Genomic DNA, 22,995 nt, shown 5'->3' on the forward strand with positions numbered 1-22,995 from the left:
CCTCTTTGCTTATGGCCTTGTCTAAATACTGAAGGAGTTAGTGGACTCAAGAGGCTTTCATAGCCTAGGCAGCTCATGTCATGAGCCTCCGGTGGTCACTGACATCATACATAAGAGTGCTAATTGTTAATTTAACAACAGGAGTCACTGTGCGCTAACTCCCCATGCAGGATCTCTGTCCTCAATGACTTGTACTGTGAGTTACCTGCAAAACCAGTTCTCAAGCAGTTTTTGTTGTGTGTGCATGTGTGCAAATTGTTGAAATCTTTATTTAGTATAGGGTTGGTCTTCTGTGTACAAAGTTAATTGAAAATGAATCTTAATGGAGAATGGGACTGGAAAGGGGAGGAGAAGGAGGCAGAGGGGTGAGAGTGTGGGTGGGAGGGCAGGAATGGCGGGGATAATAACCATACTCCTAAAGTTGTACTTATGAAATTTGTATTCCTTAAAAATTAATTAATTAATTAAAAAAATTCAATTGTGAAACTCTACAAGAATTAATAGGGAGCTGGCATTGGGGGTTTTGACCAAAAAAAAAAAAAAACATACTACAGAAAAGACTCAAGACAATCAGCTCAAGACAATGTGAGAGCAATGCCCATATGCACATGGAGATGTAAATTGCTTGGTTAATACAGGGTATGTGACGATTTCACACTAATAGCCATATTTGATATGCATTTTTTGTTCAATCTTTTTTTTTGACAGGCAGAGTTAGACAGTGAGAGAGAGAAAGAGAGAGAGAGAGAGAAAGGTCTTCCTCCCGTTGGTTCACCCCCTAAATGGCCGCTATGGCCAGTGTGCTGTGCTGATCCGAAGCCAGGAGCCAGGTGCTTCCTCCTGGTCTCCCATGCGGGTGCAGGGCCCAAGCACTTGAGCCATCCTCCACTGCCTTCCTGGGCCACAGCAGAGAGCTGGACTGGAAGAGGAGCAACCAGGACAGAATTCGGCACCCCAACTGGGACTAGAACCCAGGGTACCAGTGCTGCAGGTGGAGGATTAGCCATGTGAGCTGTGGCACTGGCCTCGTTCATTCTTATCAAATAATTAATAATTCTCAGAGTGGTTACCAATTTCTGTCTGTTTTACAGATGATGAAGTAAAAACTCAGAAGAGGTGTCAAAGCCAGAGCTTGAATCTAGGTATATCTGACATCAGAAGCCATGATAATCTCTTCTACCCAGTCCTGCAATACACATGAAGCTGATCTGGAGGCTGGGGCTTGCTTTTGGAGATACAAGTCCATGCAGAGTGGTTGAACCATACAGCTACGTGTAAAAGTCACTTCTGCCACCTCAGATGCAAATCTGATTATTCACAGGACTAGGTCATTCTGAGGCTGTCAGCAGGAGTTGAGTGCAAGGAAAGAGGAGGATTTAAACCAAGGAGCATGCCTTCCAGATTGTTACAAAGTCCTGGCACCTTCTCCCTCCCCCTCCGGCCAGACATGAAACTCAGCAAGGAAAAATACTGAAAGGGAAATATATTAGAAAAAATAACTTCAAATGGGTTCAACCAGAAGTACTTAATCTTGCATCACCAGATGCCACTCCACATCGTCTCGGCTCTTGTCTGCCTCACTGCCAGCCCTTACCTGCATAGGGGAAACAAGATCTGCCCACTCGGCCTCTCCAGAATGCTGGAAAAGCAGATGAAAACGTGTGGCAAGTGTTTAAGTCTCATTGAAATCGGTTAAATGAATTCAGGGTGCTCTTTGTATGTATTATTACAAATTATCATTGTATAAAAAGTAGCAGTCATTCAAGAGAGCTCTACTATCTCCAAGCAGGAGCTTATTTCTGCCACCCACTCAGTGGCTTTTGATTGAAAAAAAAAAAATGTTCCTCTTCTTGTAAAGAAAACCAGCAACTGGCTATAGAACTATTTGTCTGGGCTTATATTTGAAATAAGTCGTGGAGGAACAACTCCAGCAAGTTCCCACTCCATAATGTACTTTTGAATTTTCCTTCTTTCAACCTTCTACATTTTCTCTTTTCTCGTATTGTGTGTGTGTGTGTGCGCGCACGCACGCATGCGTGTGCATGTGCGTGCATGCACGTGTGTTAAAGCCAGACTCCTAGAACTGAGACAGAACAAATAAATGCGTCCTCAGGGGAAATGCTAAATCAGTGACATGAAGGTGATTTAAAGGTCTTGAGGGTCATCCAATATTATTAAGTTTAAAGCAGAAACCTGACTTGCAAGGAAATGGAGCCAGCTGAAACTAGCATCATCCCATTTTTTAAAAAAATCAAAAAGAATGTTGTATTTACAACTCCCATGTTAAAATAACTCAAAAGGAGGAAGAAAGACATTTCCAGAGAGAAAATAATTTTTTCCCGAATCATTGAATAGGCGAATTCAGTGCTTTCCTGCAAAGCTCTGTGCAGGATGCTTTTTAACTCAATTTAGTTCCCACTTTAAATTCTGTTTCTTGGGGCAAGAAAGCTTTTTTTAGAGCAGAGCCAGGTAATAGTCAGCCTCCTGGATAGTCAGAAGCTTATGAAAGTCTTACTCTTGCCTTTCATCTCTCCATAAAACTGTATACTCTCCTGATTACCCCAAATTACAATGTTTGCTGCTACTCTCTTTAATCAGATTTGAGCAATTCTGTTTAGTTTAAAGTCAAATGGCATTTCCTTTTCATAAGGTTTTGCACTTCATAAGGGAAGTGAATTCTGTTATCCTTCATTGCTCCCCATGAGAGATTTTTCTTTTAATGTTTTGAAGCCATGATTGTTGTGTATCAAGACGCTCAGTCTTGGCCCCATGGTGGTGGATTGGATTACTTCGCTGATTTCTTACCTGCAGTGTAAGACTCCCATGTAGATTAGGACATGGTTTAAGAGGAATTATCTCCTCTTTTTAATAGATCACATACTGAGTCTCAAACTCCAAATTCAACAGAAAATCAAGCTAATTGTTCATTTCTTCCAGGATATCCCTGAAGGATAATTGACCTCTGCAGAGCAACTTCTTTGTAGGAAACTAAATAATTAAGTTGAAGGAAATACATTTCATGTTCACAATTCCAGTTGTAAAGGGCTTTTAGTATGCGTGATGAGATCATAACCCTGCACGCATTTATACAAAAGATAAATGTACCTTTTCTCCTAGTCTGTTTTGAACTAGTTATTTGAAGCAGGGTTCACATCCAAATGACTGTAGTAGATTAAAAAAAAAAACTCTTATTTTCAAAGTTATTAAAATTAAATATTCTCAGTTAAAGAAAACTTCTCATCTACATTTATATCCATTGAATTAACTTACAAACTAAAAGAATGACCTGGGGACACACAATAGAGACAGTTCTATAAAAAGATAGGTTTGGATGTTTTCCTCAACTGACACATTTCTTCTATATTATTTTAATCTATTGCACTTAAATGTCTATACTATGAATGTTTAGCAATAACATTCATTCACATTCCCCAAATAGCAAAAAAAAAAAAAAAAAGAAAAGAAAGAAAGAAAAAGAAAAAGAAAAAAGAACGATACCCTCAAATTCCCAATTCAGCAAATGCACAAATCAACAATTCTGATGAGGCAATTATGCATCTTAGGATGTTTCAAAGCATCTCAACCCAAAATATTCCAATATGTAGTTTTCTCAAAATCAAAGAACACCTAAAGAGAACCAAAACCATGCCCTGAACTCATTAAAATTACTCCCAAAAGCCTTAATACTGTGTAGGATCAATTTCAATTTAAATCAATTCAGTCAATGCAATTTTTAATTGAACAATTATATCCTCCAAAAGGAGCTTTGTCACGAAATATTCCAAGGAGTTGGGGAAAAGATGGTATGATGTCCCAGCCATGGTCTGAGGCCCGGGAAATCTCCCCTCAGAGAAGACAACTTTGCTAGCTCACTGCACATCCCTAACCGCCCCCAAAGTCTCTTAATTTGTAAATTGCTGAATCAGTTTGCACACATTTGGAAAATTACTGCTTTCCTGCAATTTTCTGTAAGCTATTGCTAAATTGTTCTGTTGAATGTTAGTGAAAAATTATATTTTTAAACCACCTCTGAATCCTAAAAGCCCATGGCACAGTATTCTGTTTATGTGAGCAATTTAGCATTATTAAGCAGCATGACACACTCTAAGTGAGCTGAGATAAGCTCGGTACAGTATGTGTCCCAGAACCACCAGTCAGAGAAACTTAGCAGTCTCCATCCTGACTTCTGAGAACTAAATGGACCCCTGAGAACAGGACCTGGCTGCTGCCGGTTCCCTTGGCAGATCTGACTCCCTATTTCACCTCGGATAGCATTAGAGGGATTTTTCTAGACAGTGTTAGTTTGGAGAAGAACACCCTCCAGAAAGTGCCAATTCTGGAACTTCTCAATTTTCAGCCTTTTTTCAAAAACAACAATCAGAATTTGCTTTGTTCATAGTGGGTGATAAGGTAACGATTCCCAAAGAGTGTCTGAAGCACTCTAAGGGTAGAATCCGTCCGTTCGGTGGACAAATGGGATCATATAACCCAGACCCAACTCCAGAAGTGAGAAAACAGAGACAACTGACAAGTTATTTGTAGCGTACAACGTGATGCGAGCTCTACGGGCAGAGAGAATAGAATCAGTTCCTGAAATGTGTTGGTCTGTGCGTGCCCTCCTGACCCACCCCGACTGCAAGTTCTAGAAAGGATGACTTCAAAGGAAGCTTGCCAAAACGCAGTGATTCCCCGGTAATGTGCTCTCATGTCTCACTCCAAGAAGTAACAATCTCGAGCGGCTTGTTTCCCTATAAATCTTCAGATCCTCAGCTTTCCCTAAGGTTATGGTATGAATTTAGACACACCTTTCTGGAAACTAAATTAGCCTGCATTAACTGGGAAGCTGAATGCAGCCAGACTAATGGTAGTGCCAGTGTAATTGGTTCCCAACATGTGTCACTGTGTATATTTCCCAAGCCCTAGAAAAGATGCATTATGGGACTAATTTTTAAATGTTAATGGATATTGGACATTTGCCAGGCACCCAGCTGTGCACAAAACACTGCGATGGTAAATAGCTCTTGATCTGTTTAGAAACAAATGATGATGGTTTTTAGGATTCCACGGGACTGACGGCATAGCAACAAGCTCCGGCTCGGAGACTGACCCCATTAACGGTATTGAAGGGGAACGTTCTGATTTTTACCATCAAAATTAAGGAGCAAGGGCATTGTGTTAAGGCTGCTTAAATTATTTTTGATTAATATTAAGGAAAGTCTGGTCCCCCACACCTATTAACCTCACCTGTGTTAGCATAGCTCTTGACAAATGTTTTCAGTTTGTCTGTTTTCCGTGGGATCGGGTCAAAATGAGAAATGTCTTCATCAATTAGCTTGGGTGTAAAAACTGCACTGGAGATGACCCGCTCATCTGGGCATGCAAAGAGAGCCTTGCTCTCCCACCACACACTGCTACCGGGCTGACAGTATGGCAACAGGCTTCCTTTCACTTGATCTGTTGCTGTTATTTTAATTGTCAACAGAGAGAGCATTTTCTGCAAATTCTTCCCCCAAAACATCTGACTAATTGTGTGTACTTGGCTATCCAAGCCCACCAGATAGGACTCTTTTTTTTTTAATATTGGTGATGAGCTGCTTTTGATTAAAATATCATTAGGCAGAAGTGTCATTTTTAGCATAAATACGGGAGAGAAATGGAGACAGGGCACGGCAGCCTACTGCGCCTCTGGAAAGAGATGCAACAGGGTGGTGCATTCAGCATTTAAAATGCCATCTGAGGCTATCAGCACGGCTTAAATATTTCATCAGCCAAGGAGAATATGAACATGAGCCGAGCTAGTCTGACATCGTTTCTGGAGATGTGTGAGAAGCACGAGGGGAGCTCTAGTTGGTTGGCAGTTCAGCCACAAGCCATGTGTGTAGGGTGAAAGCCAGAGAAAATGACAAGGCAGGGAAAGTGCTGCTAATTGAATCCAGTGATCATGGAAATAAGAAATTGGGGATTTTTAAGAATTTCAGCAAGGGTGTTAATCATTAGGAAACAGTAGGTAGAATTCATCTCAGGAGATGACCTCAATTTTGAAAATTTTGGTAGGGGGATGTTGTAAGTAGCCAGCTTTCCTTTTAATATCTTGCAACATTTTGTACTCCTTGGTGGAGACTCAAACAGCAGTTTGGTCCACTCTCTTCAAAGGCAGTTTGGACCAAAAGACTTTGATGTCTGAAAAACACGGATTCAAATCCTGGCTCTGCTGCCTACCAAAACAGTGTCATATGAGGCAAACCACAGTTTCCACACTGTTTTCTAAATGCTGCACAGGATTATGACTAAGATATGTAAAAGTACTTAGGGCACAATAGATACTCAACAAATGGCAATAAATAAAGGATTTATCGTGTCATGTTACACAAAGTAATAAAATCTTGAAAGTCTTTTTGTTCCTGATTATAAATTGAAAGAATATATAATATATATTCTCAGGTTATCTATAAAAATTAAGGAACAATTACTACTCTTATGGTATTTTTTCATTTTTTAAAATTTATTGTTATTTGAAAGGTAGAGAGACAAATAGATGAGATCTTCCTTTCATTGGCTCACGCTCTGAAACATATGAAGATTCTGATTTCTCTCCATTCTTGCTAACACTTGTTAGTATCAGACTCTGTGATTCCACCCATGCTTGTGAGTGTGAAGTGATATCTCATTGTGGTTTTTATCTGCATCTCTCATGATACAAGGGTCTTTCATGTGCTTGTTGACCATTTGTATATTTTATTCATAATCATTATTCATTATAAAATAACATCTAAGTCGATTTTTAGAATCAAATAATTAACTGCAATATCATGTAGGCCAATAGTTACAAAAGGAAAATTTTATCAATATCACTCTCAGTTCTGAACAATTGGCAAACTAAAGTAGATGAATATATGAGTAAACTTGGTGAAAACAACAACCAGATATTCCTCTACCAAACTGCTCTTTCGGTAAAAAAAAAAAAAAGGCTTCAAAGGCAAGGAAAGGGGATGTCTCTTTCCATCTTTTACAAGCACAGAATAGCATATCTAGTTGAGACCTTAGACTCGGCAACACAAACTGGTCTTCTTTTGTGTAGCCAAATTGAGGCCTGGAGAGATAAAGTGATTTGCTTCAACTGTTCAGTTGAAGAACTCATGGCTCCTGATTCTGGATTGTCAACTCCTTGTCACCATGCTCACCCTTCTTATTCCTATCCCCACCCCTTGTGCTCTAATACATTCCTCACCCTTTCTGGAAGGCCTCTTGAAACCTTTGCTCTTCCTGATTTGGTAAGAGGCCTTGTGTGACAGTTCTCTATTAACCTGTCATCCAAACCTTCATAGATCTTAGTTTAGAAGATCTGTTTTTCAAGGGGCCACATTTGAAAATTAATTACCTAAGTGCACAAATTGTGGAAATACAGAATAGAGTGGCTCCACACTAACCATCTCCACACTCTGCTGTGAAAGCTGGCAGCTCCATGCCACGCCCTCTGACATCCAGCCTTGTTTTGAGCATGGTCCCAAGAGCTTGTTACTTTGGGATATAGTAAAGTTCTAATTGTTAGCAAGTTCTTTCTTATTTGAACAATATCTGCTTCTCTCCTCCAACTATCTTATAACAAAAGATCCAATAGAAATGTAAGTTCCTTCCTCTTCCAAAATTCAGAAACTCAACTATTTGCAATCATCCATTTCATTTTCTTTTTCAAGATCTCTCCTCTTCTGATGGGTGTCCTCTTGAAGTTCCCTAGATATCCTAGATATTCTTTCTGCTTGCCTCTGCTCTTCTGCACTTGCTTGCCAAAATACAGGCTCCCTTAAGTGCAGAGACTTTGTCTACCTCATTTAACACTTCCCAGCTGTATCTCTAGCACCTGACCAAAAGGAAGGCTGGTACTTACGTGCAAGAAATATTTGCTGAATAAATATATGCTTAGTGATTGAATTCCAGTTGCTTTCCAAGGGAGATGCAGTAATTTGTGATGTCTTGTATCCAGGATTGTCGAATATACCCTAGAGAAGGCTTAACTAGTATCAGGTACAATGAGATCATTTCTCTCTCTGTAGAAACTTAGAAATTAATTTCATAACCTAGTGCCTCTGTATAGACAGTCCCATAAACTAGCAGTGAGGGACTTCCTTGCTTTGAAGGGCTATAATGAACTCAAATCAAAAGAACTTTGTGAATATATATGCACAGTAGTAATAGCCAGACAGACAGCATTCTATAGTTCATGTTACCAGGTTCATGCATATTTCTTTCAAGTATACTATGGTCACATAAAATAAAGCAAATATCCATCTGGCTTAAAGAATTTTTAGATAGTCTAATGATGTCAAGACATCTGGCTATAAATATAAGATTTGGGGCAATGGATGTCTCCAGTCTGTCTCTGAAAACGGCTGTTCTGAAAAAGGCTTATTGTGAGAAAGACAAAGCTCCCAATATTTTATAATTCCATTCTCAAATATCACCCCTAACAAAATAATAACAGTGAGCGAAGGGTACAATGTTTTGAAATGTCTTTTTTTTTTTCACTATAATTCTTTACTGGAGAGTTGGTTTCTCTGTTTCAATTTCAATGACCCTGACAATGACTTAGAATGCCAGGCAGAAAACACTTCAACAAAACAGGAAGAGGAAGTGAAATTAAAGCCCAAACTTGCCAACACTGAGAAATGGCAGGAAGAATAGAAGCAAAGGAAAGGGATGCACATGCATCCAGGTAAACTCACAACTTGCCTCTCCTTGTCTCTTCCCTTCCAGCTCCATTACAGGGTCATATCCCCAGAGAAGGGAATAATTAAAAACTTATAGGAGAACTCAGAAATACTGGGACTAGCGCCAGCATGCTTTCTCAGGCTCCAGGTCCCCAGGACATCCCCAGTCATTGGGATTAAGCCAAGTCCCCATGGTACAGGAGCAGTCACACAGAGGCAGCCCTGGGAGGAAGCCAGATGGATGAACCAGAGGCTGAAATGAGATCATTTAATGCCAAGGAGACTGATAGCCTGTTCACTGGCAACTCTAAGTATCCAGGAGAGAGGGGACTCATAAAAAAGACTCAGATCAATTAGAGAACATAAAAACACTACATTCTTCCAGCACAGTTGGATGTAGTTTGAGTACATTTGTGACCCCACTACTCATCTATTATGGTTTGGTGGACAGGGAAAACTATGTCAGGAGAGAAGGGAGAAATCAACCTGACACATCAACTGCCACTCCTCACCAGGAGATTTGAGGCCTGGGAACCCTCGTCTCAACTTCTCTGCATGATTTTCCCTACAGTGTAATATTTTGCTCAGCATCTTGGTGCTTTGGTCTTTCTCCCATGTCAGTACTAATCCAACAGATGGGGCCAGTGCCCTGAGCTAGAGAGATCTTAAGTGTCATCTTGCTGCAGGAGAGTGAAATGCTCTGAGACAATGGGAGTGCAGGGTTGTGCTGGTAGCCATGCTGAAAGCAGACAGAGAAATGCAGGCAAGATCTTCAGTAATACTTCTCCAGTCACCTTTGATGACTCAGCCATTCCCCACCTCTCAGTGGAATCCCAGAACTGCTCTCTCAGGTCCAATCAAAGTGACACTACATGGGTTGTTATTGAGTCTGAGGTTACAATTTTGGATGACAAAGCACTAAGCTTTCTGACTCAATGGTTTCCATCATTGTCTCCAGTATTTACAAGGCTGGGCATGCTGATACTGAACAAACAGACCCAGAAGTGAATGTCCAAGAGAAAAGTACATATTGTAACTGCTTGTTTGGGAAAAGTAGTTTCCTCTATCAGTTTGTTTTCATCAATTTGATCAGTTCAATTAAACTACCTAAGCCAAACAATATGCCACATATTGCAACAGAAATACAGGATGTTTCAAACCTCTTCAACTCTCCCATATTCCAGCACTAAAAAAAAAAAAAAAAAAAAAAAAAAAAATCAAGGCCAGCTGTAGACTTAACTCCATTTTCATCGCTCTCTGTTTGCAATTCAGGAGTCTACTGTGTTGCAGAGATGCATGGAAAGAGAAAACGCCTAGTTCATCCCTTCAAGCTGTCTGTAGTCATTATGTGATGTCTCACCCAGGTTGTGTCATAATGTGTTGCACAGGAGTTGCTAACAGGAAAACAAGTGAAGCTTTTCTATGTGCTGCTAGAATTGGTGAATATTCCCAATATATGTATTTTTTTTAAAAAAAGGCAGAATCAGAAAAGATATGATACAATTTCTTTTGACAGATTGATACTTAAAGCATATTTCACAGATACACTAATTTTAACAAATCCATCTTTGGAAATTTTTTATTTACAGAACTCATTGCTGCCTCCTTTTAATGTAATGAGGTTTCATAATGAAGTCCAAATACAATCTGGTAGAGGAAGAGGGCATGTAACACTGATTCTAATAAGCCCGACTACAATCAATAACATTGTTAGTTTCCCTGAAACCAGCCTGCATTGGCTCACAGAAGCTTGTTCTGCCTAGAGCACAATATTAGCGGTTTATGTTATATTTGAGAAATTTATTCCATGTGGGGAAAAAGACAGCAACTTAAAGAAATTAAAAAGTGTTATTAAATGTGTCTTTAGGCTTCAAATGACCACAAATTTGTTTGTTTCTTTCTTTTAATCAGCTCTTGGTTCCTGTGCAAATAGCTTCATGATACCCTTGTTATTTCTCATTTCTTGGTGCCTATTTCTTAATCATTGTTACTATCTCCTCTGCTGATTTCAAGGTATCACAAGAGTAGGGGACTGCTAACAAGTGTGATTTGAAGAGAGCTCTGTATGTCAAAATCACCACTCGTGCCTGAAATCTCAGAAACACAGACATCCTTCAAATTAAGGTATTGTCTGCCTTTGGTAGAGTTAGTGGGACTTCAAATAGAACAATTAAATATCAGTTGTGGAAAGCAGAGAGAAGCCTGGAGGCTGACATTGCTCTTCAAAGAAGCGTGGCAGAGAATCAAGCTCCATACCAAGTTCTTGCCTAGACACCTCTCTACCCTTCCCGAGTTAAATCACCTCTGTATGCCTGACTTCCAAGTTGACCCCTCTATTCTGAAACCAAGTTTCAGGAGCTCTGCACAAAGCAGCGGCAACAAAACAGAATTCCTGGTATCAAGTCCTCTGAGTCTATACTCCTGATAATACATAAAGGCAAGTGAAGTTAGTTTTAAATAAAATCTAGTATAAATAAATCATCAACAGGGGATGGCTGACTTGGGGGTTCTGTGATGGGAACAGTCAGCAAACATATTGTCTTATTCTGTTTGGCAAGATCCCTCAAACTTTGCTTTGTAGTGAAATCTATGTAAATTGAGAAATCCTTCTTTGTCCCTTAGCCTGACTCTTGGAATAACCGTCCCACTTGTTTGGTTCACAGCCCAAAATATTATTCTGATTTTCCAGGCCCTAGGAGTACTTCTGTGGCACACTGAGTTCCTATCCTGGCAATTTCCAAACTTGGCTTCAGAAATCTGAAAAAAATCCATGTTCATAAGATTTGAGTAAGTTTCTTTATCAGGCTCATTATTCTGAGACCAGTGAGACCAGTGCACCTGCAAAGGGCTGTCTTATATCCTATGTCTGTTTATGCATTCACTCTCCCAGTGAGCTTATTTATTTGATGCATATGTGAGGTCTTCAGAACGTTCATGGCAAATACATATTATGAAAAAACTAATCATGTATAAAACCAAGCATGAATTTTAAAGTTTGTACCAAAATAGACTTGTTTTTAATTCCATTTTCCATGAACGTTTTTATGTTCCTGCCCACATAGCACCTTAAAATCATCAGAGTACACTTTACATGTATTTGACATGTTTTCTTCCAAAACAAAACAAGCACCTTGATGAGTAGCTGTGTGTGTTACCTATTGTGGAACAGCCAACAAGGGGCACCACTGGAGGCGATCAAAATATGTGGATGAATTTGCTAATTGATTACAGTGAGTCCAGGATCCTGAAACAACAGAATGAGTCCACAGATTCGTGGTTTTTCTCCATCTCTGTTGATACACAAAGTTAAATGGATCAGAAAGGCTATCTGGGTCTTGACAATGTCCTGAACCAGGACACTTGAGTCTGCTTCAAATTCAATTAAACTCAACACAAGGAAATGCCAGACAGAGAACAAAGCCAAATGGCCAAAGGAGGTTTGTTTTAATTTCATTTTTAAGCCTCAAATCAAATCAGGTCATGCTGATTGAGTACCTACTATGCACAAAAGTGTACACAAACAAATAGATGCCTGAGGAGGCTATCATCTCTTTACCCAAACACCTTTCAGAGTCAAGCAATGGACTTAGAACAATGCACCATGTTCCATGCATGCCTTAAATTTTTGGAACAAATTAAACCAGCACTGGAACTCAGAAGTGAAAGAGTTTGATCTGATACACCAGACTTATGAGCGCACTTCAAAAAGTCCATGGGAAAAATAGAATTAAGGATACGTGTATTTGAATTCCACGCATGGTTTGTTCATAATATGCACTTCCCATAAACCTTTTGAAGACTCCTTGTATTTAATCTTTGCCGTCTTTATGAGCCTGTGTCACACCCTGTGCTGTCGACAATGTGACTGGAGTTGCAGCAGCTAACTTACGGCCTGAAGACACAAGCCGAGGAGCAATTCAGTGCACTGTGAGGACATCAGGGCCTGAAGATGACAGCTAGTGTTCAGTCCTGAGGACATCTTTAAACCCTGGAGCTTCCCTACCCTGTGGCTTCTTATTGTGCAAGATATTGTGTGTGTGTCTGTGTGTGTGTGTGTATGTGTGTTCAAGCCCTTGTCTTGAACACAAAGAATGGAATAGAAAACAAAATGTCTCCTATCTATTGTGTTTTTTTTCTCTTCTGCCTGAAGTTAAAGAGAAATTATGCAAATCCATTTATAGAATATTTTAGAGGAAAGTGGGAAGACAGTGTGAAGATCATTGAGATAAATATGCAAGGAAACTATAGAAAAAACTTCCCATTATTGTCTTCATTCTCACACCACTAAAGCACGAAAGCCCCTTCTTTTGCTCTCCTCCCAACAGCCCTCCTTCCCTCAGATCTGTGTGGTGTCAGTGCCTGCCTGGTGTCAGGAAGGCAGTGCTGCGAGTCCCTTCTGAGCTAAGACAGCGGGGAAGAGGAGAGCTGTGTGCTGTCAGTTACACTGGCTAGTGAGGAATTAGCAGGTTAGCTGTTTCACTCACAATCCTGGAACCCTGTAGCTATTCACCCTGTTTATGTAACAGATGCTAAAAAGAAAAGAGATGTCAGCTTGGAAAGCAGAAACCCATACTAACCAACTCTGAAGTGAGAACTCTAATGAAAGCCAAAAATAACAAAGTTCTCTTCTCTGTGACAAGAATGGGGTATTAAAAATTCAGGCAACCTGAAACAATCCATTCAAAATGGCATAAATCTTCCTACATCATTTTACCATATTCGTGAATGCAACTTTTTCTGCACTAACCCAGGCATGATTATGATAGAAAGCAAAATGGACATTGTCTATAAACCAAGGAGAAGAAAATACCAGCAACGTCCAAAACTCTCATTGATTGGCCAGTATTGTCTTCTAGAGTTTCAGTGAAAACCATAGAAGGTATCATTTTATAGTCAAATATGTCATTTCAGTAAACACAATTTACATTCATGCTTTTTTCTATCACCACATGTATTCATAAGGTTTAGGTCTTAGGAAAAAAAAACAGAGAATGACAAAGATCTGAGGTTAAGCACATGTCTTTATAGACACAACAGTTATAAATAATTCATGTGAATTCGCCTGTATGTTTTCTTTTCAATAAGAATATACTCATAACTCATTTTTAAACAACCTACATTAAATAATAATCATTTAGGTTGTTAATTTATAAATATATTGCAAGGAACCCATTCTTGTGAATGATCTGGGGATATTGATAGATTTTGTTGGTGAGTGTACTCAGAAACAGGATATATAAAGTTCCATTGCACCATTTTTTTGCATATTCAGGTACAGAGAAATAACAAGGACCAAATTCCTTGAGTTAAATTTTTAAATGATATATTGGTAATGTTTTTGAAATATTTGTCACTCTCCAAGAAGGTGAGCTCAATCAATACATAGCTGGTTGCCAAATTAACATAATTATTTGAAAATGTAGATGATGGCTACTGAAATAAAATTGAAATATACAGATAGATATTTAAAATATTTGGAATGCGCTTGTGAAATCAAGGTTTGTTCAACCTTGAGTACCCCAGTAGAAAGTCCTATTAGGGCAGCAAGACCATGGGTGTTCAATGTTCTGAAGCACCTCTGCCAGTCACCCATAGAGCACAGGTGTTGAGAGCCAATAGCCTTCTGCTTTGGAGTCCCAATTAATGAGCACAAGTATTCATGTGCTAATATTCAAGGATGTTCATTTTATTCAAAAATATGAAAAAAGCTGGGATTTATTTTAATAGACCTTTTTTGGACACTGAGAAAGTACATTGACCTGCATATTGGTATTTTCTTTGAGGAATTGGAAATGTTCACTGGGGCAGAGGTTATGTTGTGATAACAACAACAACAAATATAGGAACTGGTACTTATTATTGTGATATATTGAAAATATGGTTATTCATCACAGGAAATACCAGAATGTGTGGATTGGTGTGCACTGGTTGCTAGTGCCCTCTGCTGGACAGAACAAGCATTTCATGTACCCGGAGGGCTATGCCTGAGCTGTCTCCCTTGTTACCAGCAGTAACGTTGCACTCAAATTTCTTCCATCTCAGATGCTGTTGTTGTGGAACACAGCACTTTCCTGAGGAAGAAAAGTACCCTTCAAAACTAAAGGCAAGATACAGAGAGTCATCCCCACCATGCAATTATATTAGGAATGCTGTTTTTCCATTTGCATATCCTCTGATAGTTTTCCCTTCACACACCCTCCCTGCCTTCTTTCTTCCTTTAACTATATAATTAAATTCCTTACACCTATATTAATTTCATGGGAACTCTTCTTTTTCCTTTGTCTTTCTCTATCTTGGGTAAATTATCTTCAAGGTCTACTTTTGAAGTCATACATTGTGTATGCTTGAGTTTTAAAATGCATCAGTATAGTGCCATTTCAAACCTTGGCAGTACTCATGACATTGCTCACCTCGAAAGGTTCTAGTTTATCATAAATGATCAGTAGCCAAGAGTGTGAAATCAAAGCTAGAGAAACATGAAAGACCTCCCCCTGGTGTCCAGTCCTTTATGACCAGTTCGGGCCAGCAGTCCAACAGTAGGAAACACAGCAGTGTAGGTGTGCAGAGGCTCGTGTGAGCAGTTCACTGTCGTTCACACCCCCTGAGTTTGATGGTTGAATGGAAGGTTCAAAAGTATTTCTTCAACTCAAAGCAAAAACTAGCCTGAAAACATAAATTGGCCCAATTGGGCTTCAAACTTGACCCAAATGTACAAAAAGGCATCCATAAACTTCAGGGAAGCTGATTCAACCTTTTAGTTTGTTAAGAAGCCCAGAAGAGAGGTCTTTATAGTTTTCAAAGGCTTGCACCTTACCTCATCAATGAAGTGTGCTGTTAATAAAGCTGCTACCCCACACAGAGGGGCACCAACCCACTGTGCCTCAGAAGTCCCCAAATGTTCTGGCATGGCACCAACCTCTTTTTTAGGCTAAATTTATACTTTTTCCAGTCAAAGTGTGATGAGCAGAGTATCAGGCACTTCAGTTAGACAAATGGCTAGTGCTGGAAATAATAGCAAAAGAAACTTAAGAGATATGACTAGAGATATGACAGAAACCGAAAATGGTAGGGTATTGTGCCATTACCTGGTTTATAATAATGCTTTCAAAACTTACAACACAAACACAAAAATATCTCATATTTGCTTTGTGGTTTTCTTGAATATATTTCAGAATTGAAAACTGGCTCACTGACCTACAATATCTACTAAATGGTCTCTTAAGTGTCAGTACCTGCAATGTCATTTGCTTCCTATAATTAGCCAACATGCCTCAGCTTTTCGAATATAACATCCTTTGTTTCCAGGGTTTTTTCCCCTCCCCTATATAGGACAAATTCTAATGTGTAGGCAAACCTAATTCCATTGTTTTATCTCTCCTACTTGAATCTTTTCTTCCCTTTTGTCATATCCAATATTGCTTTAATATGCAGAAATCAGACAAAAATGTCAAAAGGAGAAGAAAGCAGCAGCAGAGATTTACTATAAATCGAAATATTTCATATCTATAGTAAAAGAAACTTTAATTTGAAAAATACCAGAGATGGTTCAGTCAGTATAAAAATAAAGATGTCATGACTAAATAGGAATTTTCACTCCCTTAGCTGTCAATAATTAATAGATTATTTACACGGGCACACTCACATTTCCCAGCTTTCAGGATTCCATTTACACTTTGATTCTTCGCTCAGCATCAAATTTAACATCATTGTGACCTTCTTTTGCCCACCACCATTCACCCACCAGACGGGGAGAGAGCATCATCTGATATGTGCATTTATTAAGGCAGCAAGCTCCAAATATTGGAAAAATGACAAATGCCAGTGTTCCCTATAATAAACTGGAAGAGGAACAGAATATTCTTAAGAAAAAATCAATTAACAAACCCTCTCTACAATGCATTTCTTAGGAGACAAGATGTTTGCATCCTACGATGAAGTATGGAGAGCTCTTAAAGGGTTGTTTCTGATTAAAATCCTGCAGAATTGATAGCAAGTTCACAATAGTTTTATAATGGTTCTAGTCAGACAGAAGAAATCCTAATGTTAAAGATCCACAGTGCCTTGCTTAATTGCATTGCAAACAATGGTTTAAAATAATTGAAGTGTCATTAACATCATGGTCCTAAAAACCCTGGGATCATATTAAAAATTACACATTTAACAAATAATATTTTAAAGGCAAAAATGAGGACTTCTAAAAATGATATACCCCAAAAACATATTATGAAAGTCCACATGTCATTTTAATGATGGGAAATTGACATGAAACCATAGAATCTTAAAAATATGTAATAATCAACCTGATAATGCTTGCTAGACATGCACAATACTGTTAGTGTGGAAAATCATTTTGAAGCTGATTTGTCCTTTGATGTTGATTCAGGTTTGCATATTAAAAGATTTTTGTGCTGGGCTAAAATGATGTGAAGCTGTAATATGTGGTAAAGATATAAAGAACAGTGAAAAATACACACTGGGGCTGCTATGTAAACAGGATGTCAAATGTTATTTGTGAATTTCCTTACCAGAAAATGGTTGTGCAGATAATGTGTCAACATTTGCATTAATGATAGAACTATTAATAATGAAGCTGTGCAGGGTGAAGCTCTTGGTACCATGTTTCAGCTGGGAATGTGTCGGAGGGGGGCGAAGACGTGTCTTACACCTTTCTAAAAACAAAGACATCAATATTATAAATATATTACAGGTGCAATCTTCCTTGTGAGGAAGCGCATACCATCCTTCCTTCCTGTGGCCTCTTTTAGGCCATTCATTTTGACTCACAAAGGGAACAAGGGTTTTTTTAAAGGATGTATGAGATTGAAGTGACACTTAAACTGCTTCTGTGTCGATTTGGAAATTCTAAGCTCTTTTCAGCTGCTCCCCATTAGGAGGAAACAGCAAGCTAAAGCTGCTCCCACTTCTGTTGCAAGGCTCTACAGAAAGACAGCCTTATTCTCAGCTAGTGTAGTCCAGGTTTTATTGTTATGACTTCATTCAATAGCATCCAGCCAACAGTTAGGGTAATACTAATAACAAGAATTTGTGGAGGACTTTTATTTCAATGCAAGTATTTTTATAGCTATTATTACTAAAACACGAAAATTTAAGTCTTGAAAGGAATTCAAGTTCTCTGGTCCATTTCTCGCTCAGAGGTTCACAGTCATGTGATGTGATCCTAAAACTTTGGAGATTTATTCTACCTGGGAAAGGAAAAGTTAGACCATCTCCAAGACCTCCTTCATCACTAGGATGCTTCATCCTATGATCCCTCTTAATGGCAATCTCCAAAGAGATTCACAAGTAACTCTGAGACATCTGTCAGGTGTTTTAACAAACTACATTAATGGAACGTTCTTTGATTAATCCATTGTCTATCTCTAGGCCAGAAGTACAGTTTCTTCTCAACTTTTGATGGGATAATGTCCCATCCTCAATAAACCCATACTAAGTTGAAAATAGTGTAAATAGAAAATCCATTTAATACACCCAGCATCTTGAACATCCTAGCCCACCAAGACAGTACACTGGAGTACCACTGGTTCATCTTTAGAATTGTGGGGCTCACCGTCACTACCCAGCATTCCAAGAGAACATTGTATGGCATATCACTACCTAGGGAAAGCATCAAAATGCAGAACTTGATGTATGATTCCCACTGAGTTGTTTATCACTTCCACACCACCATAAAGTCTAAAAATCAGAAGTCAAACTATTAAAAGTCGGATACCATCAACATGTAAGTGTGTCAAATAATCATGAGTTAAAAAGCCACGTGAAGATGTCTAGAACATTCCAGACCAAAAATTTATTTTCTTCCAATGTTGTGGACTCACAAGCCTGCCACCTGACTTTCTTTATACCTTTCTCTGAAGCTATGCACTTGTCCTTTTTTCAGTCTATGATTTATACAGGAAAGAAGAACAGAGCACATTTTTCTCGTCTAGGTTTTCTCCAACTGAAGGTACATATTTTGATTCATTGTGATAGGTATTCAGCACCCCAACAGACTACACCCTCCATGAAATACCACAGTGTGGCAATTTCCTTTGAGAAATCCTTCAGCAGGAAATGCCACCAAATGCCAACTTTGTCCTCAAAAATGACTGCCTATGGGACCATTTGAAAGATTCTACACAATATATTTTAACTAAGCTTAAAGATATGGAGATGCCAGGGACATCGTAAACTATGACTGAAACTTGAAGCTTGGGTAACTCTACCACAAGCCTTCCTCCATATGGTAATAATCATGATGGGGAAATTATAACCGCATTTTTTAAAAGACATCAGCTGCTATCTTCTGGAAGATATTCTTTGTCTTGGAGGCAGAAAGATAAATGGCTAGTAATATTCTTTCTTATTAACCTGTTTCACAACACAAAATTATCTTTTTATCAATGATCTGTATATTATACAAGGCTCTACCCTAATGCAAGAAACCCTAGTATTTCAAGATGACTATAGATAAATAGGAGAAAAATATTGCACACAGTTGATTTATTACCAAGCAACCTCATAATATTTAGACAACTAAAATAAACCTAAGAAGTGTTCCATTGGTGACATGGGCCAACAGAGAGGTAAGGAGTTTTTACCAGAAGTGAATTTTCAGCTTGAGCTATGATCTCTGAAGAAATGAGATTTGTAATGTAAATGCTAATAGAGCCTTCTCCATGGCAGCCTGATCGCTGCTATGAAAACACAGAATAACAAGCATCTCTCGGCTTCTTCAGTTTAGTTTTAATTACAGCAGAGCAGCCTTCTCCTACTTCTCCAGACCTGCCTCTGTCAACACTCCCCTCAGAACCTAGATTCTCTGAATCTCCTGTGTTCACAACAAAGCTCCCTTTCGTGAAGCCTTTGTTTTGTGAGATTTTGTAAAATCTCTCTTCTCAGGTGGATGACTGGCATTCCCTTCTACCACTTCCCAGTCACTCTTTTTGAATTCGACTCAAAGAACCAGATATTTCTGTGTTTAAAACTCTGTTCAAAAACTGCAATAAAAAAAAAATACTGGCAAAGACAGCTCACGTCCTTATCCTGGCAATCCAAGGTTAAAACCGGTATGCAGGGCGTCAGAGGCTCCCACCTTAACCACTTTAGGTATCTAATACTACTTTCATCAGCAAAGCCTTTTCCCTAAACCTTTTAACTTTCTTCCACACCTGTTTGAATCTTCCTTCATTGTCTTTTTTTTTTCCTTTGTATCTTCTCTCCACCAGTGATTCTCAAAGCACGAGATGAAGAACCTTGAAGGTCCGTGAGAGCCTTTTAGGGTATCTGGAAGAACAAATCTATTTTCATAATAATGTTAAGTCATTATTTTGGATTCACATCGAGTTGATTGTGCAACCCAATTTGGATTGAGATTTGCATTGATTGTGTAAAACCAATTGTGAGTAAGGCCTTAGCAAAAATCAAGGCAATGGCATCCAATTGTACATTAAAACATTGTGCTTCTCAACGGGCATATACTCATATTTTAAAAAAAAGTCCAGGGTGTTTGGTGAAGAGATTAAGATGCTACTTAGGATGGGACAGCTACATCCCATGTCAGAGTGTCTGGGTTCTTCAAATAAATTAAATCAATAAAATGAATAGAAATTCATAAACAAAAATTTAAAAATCTAACCCAGTGTCATTTAGGAATACTCTTTTTTTTTTGACAGGCAGAGTTAGACAGTGAGAGAGAGAGAGACAGAGAGAAAGGTCTTCCTTCCGTTGGTTCACCCTCCAAATGGCTGCTATGGCCGGCGTGTTGCACTGATCCGAAGCCAGGAGCCATGTGCTTCCTCCTGGTCTCCCATGCGGGTGCAGGGCCCAAGCACTTGGGCCATCCTCCACTGCCTTTCCGGGCCACAGCAGAGAGCTAGACTGGAAGAGGAGCAACCGGGATAGAGTCGGAGCGATAACTGAGACTAGAACCCGGGGTACCGGCGCCACAGGCAGAGGATTAGCCTAGTGAGCCGCGGCGCCAGCCAGGAATATTTTTGATGAAACAGTAAATATTACTTTTATTAAGCTTCAACTCTTGGGGATATATTTAATAATTTAGATGGTGCAGTGGGAAGTAGACATGAATCACTTCCGCTGCAGGTAGAGATACAAACCTTGTCTTAAGGAAAAGCACATGCGGAATTGTTTGAGTTGTGAACTGAACAAGCCACTTTGTGAAGAACATTTTCACTTGCAAGAATTACTGACAGGGGCCGGTGTTGTGGTGTAGCAGGTAAAGCCTCTGCCTACAGTGCCAGCCTCACATATGGGTGTAGGTTTGAGTCCCAGCTGCTCCACTTCTGATCCAGCTCTCTGCTATGGCCTGGAAAAGAAGTAGAAGATGGCCCAAGTCCTTGGGCCCCTGCACCTGCCTGGGAGACCTGGAAGAAACTCCTGGCTCCTGCCTTCGGATTGGCACAGCTCCAGTCATTGCAGCCATCTGGGGAGTGAACCCCCAGATGGAAGACCTCTCTCTCTCTCCACCTGTTGCCTCTGCATCTCTGTAACTGCCTTTCAAATAAATAAATAAACCTTAAGAACAAAAAAGAATGACTGACAAACTTTGATTACTCAATCTTCTGTATTTGAGGGACATTTTCTGAAAAATAAATGAGGCAAATCTATCACTTTAAGGAAAGCAACTGATAATGTTTATTGCCATTGATGAAATTAGAGGCTTCAAGTGAACATAGGAATTTCAGAATACTTTTATCCACATCATGAGTCTGACAGCTTTCCAACACTTAAAGAACTTTGAAAGAGATTGATGGTGAGTTTGATGAATGTGAGTTTTTTATATTGAATAATGAACTGTGTCAACATTTGGAAGATCTACATTTGTCAGTGAACTTTTATTTCCAAATCACCACTGAAAAACATTACAAAAATTATGCAAGGGGGAAAAGATGCAACCCAAATGCAAACCAGATCAATGAATTTTTATATAGCAGTACCAAAATTCTTTAATGGTTTGGATATTACAACCCTTAGTAAAAAAGTGCTTGTCAAGTTTTGGTGAAGTACCAAAGAAGAATGCCCACAATGTTTGCAAGAGATTATTAAAGTGCTCTCACTTTTCCACGACATCTCCATGTGAGGACAGACTTTCTTCACATGTATCAGATAACATATCCCAATAGATTAAAAGCAGAAGGAGATTTGAGACTTCTGCTGTCTTCTACAAAGCCAAACAGAAAAGTAATTTACAAAATCATAAAATAATACTACTCTACTCTTGTCGCTAATTTTGTTTGTTTTAGCAAATGTGCTTCGGAAAATTTTCTTTGAAAACCATGATTTATGTTAGCATGTATTGGAGATTGTTTATCCTACCTTTAATTTCTAGTATGCTATGTTTACACTGATATAATTCACATAAATATCCAGGGAGTCTTCAATAATTTTTAAAACTATATGGAGGTCCTGAAACCAAAATTTGAGAGCCAAGGATCTATACCCCTATCTGCCATTGTATTCTAATAGGCTTAGTATGCAGCCTACTTGTCTTCAGACAAGAGATCCTTAATTGTTGGGTCCTTAGTGTGTTTTAGCAAATTCACAAAACCTTGAACTTCGACAATATTTCACACAAGGGTGCTTTTTTTCTGGATCAAGTGTCATGGACTTTGGAAGATTCGTCATAAGTCACCAGGAACTGCTGCTTTTTTTTTTTTTTTAAACTTTTATTTAATGCATATAAATTTCCAAAGTATGACTTATGGATTACAATGGCTTTCCCCCCATACCGTCCCTCCCACCCACAACCCTCCCCTTTCCCACTCCCTCTCCCCTTCCATTCACATCAAGATTCATTTTCGATTATCTTAATATACAGAAGATCAGCTTAGTATACATTAAGTATGGATTTCAACAGTTTGCTCCCACACAGAAACATAAAGTGAAAAATAATAGATGATTTTTTAAAATGATGATGAAATCAGAGCAGACCTATTGTCATGTTTAATCCCAGTGAGAGTCAAGTTGGGAATTGATAATTTCTTTTTTTTTTTTTTTACAGAGGATCAGTTTAGTATGCATTAAGTAAGGATTTCAACAGTTTGCACCCCCATAGAAACACAAAGTGAAATATATTGTTTGAGTACTCGTTATAGCATTAAATCTCAATGTACAGCACATTAAGGATAGGGATCCTACATGAGGAGTAAGTGCACAGTGACTCCTGTTGTTGACTTTACCAATTGACACTCTTGTCTATGGCATCAGTAATCTCCCTATGCTCCAGTCATGAGTTTCCAAGGCTATGGAAGCCCTCTGAGTTCTCCGATTCTTA

General features: G+C 39.0%; 1 long non-coding RNA gene across 1 annotated transcript in view; it reads right to left on the minus strand.

The window, feature by feature from the left end:
- The window catches only part of LOC138850408 (uncharacterized), a 31,615-nt gene extending 11,597 nt beyond the window's left edge, over nt 1-20,018 (minus strand). The window contains exon 1 of the long non-coding RNA XR_011390139.1: nt 19,874-20,018. This is a non-coding gene — a long non-coding RNA (uncharacterized lncRNA). The remainder of the gene's footprint in view (nt 1-19,873) is intronic.
- Between the last annotated feature and the right edge of the window lie 2,977 nt (nt 20,019-22,995).

The sequence above is a fragment of the Oryctolagus cuniculus genome, chromosome 7, assembly GCF_964237555.1.
Source record: "Oryctolagus cuniculus chromosome 7, mOryCun1.1, whole genome shotgun sequence".
NCBI classification, from domain to species: Eukaryota; Metazoa; Chordata; class Mammalia; order Lagomorpha; family Leporidae; genus Oryctolagus; species Oryctolagus cuniculus.